The sequence below is a fragment of the Leptonychotes weddellii genome, chromosome 12, assembly GCF_054177405.1.
Source record: "Leptonychotes weddellii isolate Sample4059 chromosome 12, ASM5417740v2, whole genome shotgun sequence".
Taxonomy (NCBI): Eukaryota; Metazoa; Chordata; class Mammalia; order Carnivora; family Phocidae; genus Leptonychotes; species Leptonychotes weddellii.
In genome coordinates, this window is record NC_138380.1 from 93,164,069 (window position 1) to 93,168,279 (window position 4,211).

The following is a 4,211-nucleotide window of genomic DNA, read 5'->3' on the forward strand; positions in this document are numbered from 1 at the left end:
CTTCGGCGTCCGTGTGTATCATCAGCTGCCGAGACTGTTCTGTGTGTGTGCACATGTGCGTGGGGACATTTCCGGAACTCCAGCCACGAGGTCCCTGGCGCTCACACAAAGCAGGCCCCAGAGAGGGGGATTCCTGTGTCCTTCGAACTGTGCTTGTCTCCACCTGTGGTTTTCAGAAGATCAGAGCTCTTGATCAAGAAGAACGGATTGTGGCCGCAGAGCCCACATGGGTTTCCGGCAGGTCCTGGGAACCCACGGTGAGCACAGGGTCCCGAAGCTTCCGCCAGAGGACCCCCCACGAGGGTCCCCATGGGGAGGGGAGGACCCCTCGAGGTCCGCATGTAGTGATGCTGGGCCCACGCATCTGCCTGCACCCTCCCGGGCACAGCGGGTCCGCCGCACCCCCGTCCCCGGGGACCGTGCTCAGTGGGCAGGACCTGGGCGTGCTTCCTGAGTGAACGGAGGATGCGTGGTGGTGGGAGCACCCAGACGTCTGGGCCCAGAACCAGCCTGCCAGGGACGAGAGGCCCCATCTTTAACAGTTTGTCCTGAAGCGTGTGGGAGGTTACCAGTCTCCGTGTTCTGTAGGGAAATGCAGCGGGGAGGCGGCTGCCGCCCTGCAGACGTGTGTGCCCGGGCCTGCCCACCTGGGGACAGACCCAAGGCCACCCGACCGGGCTCTGCTCCACAGGCGGGGGACGCTCATGTGGACGTGGTCGGGCACCAACGTCCTGTCACTTCGGGCTCTGCTGGGTGGGGACCCAGGCGTCTGCTCGAGCCTGGTGGTGGTCTCAGTCACTGTGCTTCTTCACGACTGGCCTGGCTTCCGAGGTCCGCTTGCGTGCCGGGCCTCAGAGCTGGGCGCCGCCTCGGCTCTTCTCCTGCTGTGGACGGCAACAGCCCTTGCCCGTCGGTTACCCTGAGGGGTTGGGCTGCTGCCGCCTGCCTGGACGGTGTCGGGGACCCTGTAGCCGGCGCTGGGAGAGTCTGGGGCCCCCCATGACCTGGGACGGTCACGCCCCGGCTGTGGACAGCCTGCCCAGCAGCTTGGCGTGGTTGTCCTGGGTACGGGGTGTCCTGCGGGCTGGCCCGAGACCGTGTTCCCTGGAGAAGGAGAACGTCCCTCCTGCATTCTCTGTCCTGCCGCTTCCCGCGCTTTTTTGCCAGGGTTGGATGGACCTTTGGGGACGTTTTGACCCAAACACTGTGTGAGGGCCGCAGAGGAAGTGATGCCCCTGAGGCTTGAGGCAGACCCCGTTCGCGCCCCAGTGGGGCTCCCTGCCTCTGCCATCTGCGTGGCCCAGGCCTGGCACTGGTGGACGTTCTGCGGGGCGGGGGGCGGGTAGGCCCCCTGCGTCATCTGGCAGCTGGACCCAAACAGCCCAGGTGCTCCTCCCCAAGGAGAGGCCCAGTGTGGGTGTAGAGAGGGAGCGGCTAGAGGCTTGGGGGAGGTCCTCCTGCAGGGCAGGCGAGCCCACCCCTCGCAGGGCAGGGTGGTTGGGAAGCTGCCCAGGTGGTAACCTCCCAGAGACAGGTCAGGACCATCCCGTGGCCGGCCGAGTGTCTCCGGGGGCCGCGACAGGGGAGTAAGCAGCCCTCCAACGTGTGCCTGGCCCGCAGAGGGTTTGGGCTCGCAGGAGCCTGGACGTGGGGTGGGGAAGGTGCCGCAGCCCCCTGACCACCTGTCCGCTGTCAGGGCTGAGCAGGCCACGGAGGGGCTGCGGGAAGCGGGGGCCGGGACATGGAGGAGCGACCCGTTCTGAGCCCCGCTGTGAAAGCAGCCACAGGGCCTGGGGAGAGGTCCCACATCCTGCCACACAGCTCCGTGGGCTCCTCCCTCACCCAGACAGCGTGCTCCAGACCCCTCCCCGCTTAAACCCCCAGGCGCTTGGGCGTCTTGCCCGCCCTATGTCCGGACCACCCTCCTGCCAAGACGTCGGACGTAGGGTTGGGGGGCACGCTGCTGGAGACCACCTCTGCTGGTGAAAGTGGCGGGGCTCACCGCCCCCCCCCGGGGCCCCTGACTCCACCCTCCGAGCGGCGGCTGCTGTGAAGTCTCCCTTGGGGCGCTGGCACCCTCGGGGACACCTGGCTGGCTCAGGACTGCCCCGACGGGCCGGGTGTGTCAACCCCCTCAGTCGGGGGGAGGCAGGCGGTGTTTGTGGAGCATTGGACTCATCACCAGAGGTCACGAAGAGCATCCTGGGTACCCCCTCGGCCTCAGCGGGGATTGTCAACGCCCCTGATGCCAGTCACAGACGGTGCGCACCCCCGGTTTACAGCTGAGGTAAGTGGCTCAGTCACCAGAGCCCCGGGTGACCTGGGCTAGTGACGGGACTGGGGGTGGATTCAGCAGGCCACACAGCCCCCAGTGCCCTGTGCGCCCCAGGGCCGGGACAAGGGGATGGAAAGGTCCAGCCAGCTCAGGTCTTGAAGGCGGAGGCCAGGCCTTGGCTTTGACCCCAATTCCTGAAGTCTCCGGCAGGGAGCAGCTTCTGAAGTGTGCTGGAGAGGAGCGGCCCCTGCCTGGCGGGAAGGTGCAGGGCAGCACCCGGGTGTGTGGGACAGCAGGTCCTGCAGAGGCACCTGTCGACCCCTCCGGGGGCGCTGTGACCCCGCAGACCTCCACACCGGAGCGCTGGGCGTGCCTGAGGGGCTCCTGACCTCACCCCAAGCCAGAGGGCACCGTGGAGGTGTGGAGAGGGCCTTCTGCTCCTCCGTGTCCTTGGCTGCAAGATGGTCCCACACAGGGGACTCAGGAGCCAGACCCTGCAGACCCCCGGCCCCCACCCTCCTCAGCCGTGTCTTCCTGACCCAGCCACCAGAGTGTCTCTCAGCTGTCACCACCAGCCCTCCTTCAGTGACCGTCCCCCTCCCCACTTCTCAGGCCTCCTTTCCTCCCCCATCTCGAGGCGGGAGGTGACCTGGGGCCTCAGCTGCAGGAGGCCCACACCCTTTAAGATACTGTGACGTGGGGCACGAAGTGACGTTCGGGTGCATCGAGCACGTTCCCATGGTGCACCCACCACCACTGCCCGTCTCTAGAACCATCACATCTTCCCAGAGCGGAACTCCATGCCCATTAAAGGATCTTTTCATTTGTTGCTGGTGTTGAAAACTAGATTTTACTGAAGCTCCGATTTCTGGGCTCTCTTGAAAACGGGGCAGCCAGCCAGCGCTGGGGGGTGTGGGGTGGAGGGTCCGGGCGGCTGTGGCTGCGACGGGGGCAGAGCTGACCCCCACGGCCCCACCACGCCGCCTGCTCCCCTATGACCCACCCGCGCGGGGCTGAGCCAGGAGCCCTGGCGGAGGGATGGCCCGGGCGGATCTGAGGGCAGGAATGTGCTTGGGGCACCGGGGCCAGAGGGAGGGGCCTCGGATGCTGAGTGCAGACAGGGCTCCAGAATTTGGGTCCTGGGCAGAGGGAGGGGCTGGGCCAGACATTGGTGGCAGGTCACACTCTGTGGCCACAGAGGCTGGAGCTCCGTTTCAGGTGCCGTCGGTCCCAGCCGGCCACCCAGGACGGGTGGGGGCCACCCAGAGTGAAGAGCTGGCTGGGCCCTGAATCTTGGCCCCCACGACGGGGCTGCAGGGGGCGGTGGGTCTCCAGGAGAGCTCTACACCCCTTGCGCAGAACCTGGATTGTGTCCCCTTACGTGGTAACGGACTGCAGGCCACGGGTCCTCACTGGCGGCCTCCTAGGGGCCGGAGGCTCAGGGTCGGAGAAGGGGACGTGGCCACAGAGCGGGAGGTCGGACGATGTGCCCCGAGAGTGGAGCAGGCAGAGGAGTGCCCCCCACCTTGACATCAGACTTCCCACCTCCAGAACTAAGGATAAATCTGTGTGAAGTCCCTGGGCCTGTTGGTGACAGCAGCCCCGGAAACTCCTCCGGGGGTGGGCTGTGGCCTTGGGGGCACGAGGATCCTGTCGTGGACGGATTGCCCCCCACGGCGGTGGCTTCTGCGCTGGACCCCGTCTTGCCCAGTCCCAAGCCGGCGCGGCCCGGCCTGTCCGGTGGTCGTCCGCTGACCCAGGACCGAGGCCCAGACCCCCACCTGCCCCGCGGCCCTGGCGGGTCTCAGCTCAGTCCAGCGGAGCCTCCATCCGTCCAGTCAGGTCCTGACAGCCTGGGGGATGTTGACGGTGGTGTGGCAGGTGAAGGGACCCTGCGGGGATGTTGAGGGAGGGGCGGCTCCAGCAGAGCCTGTGT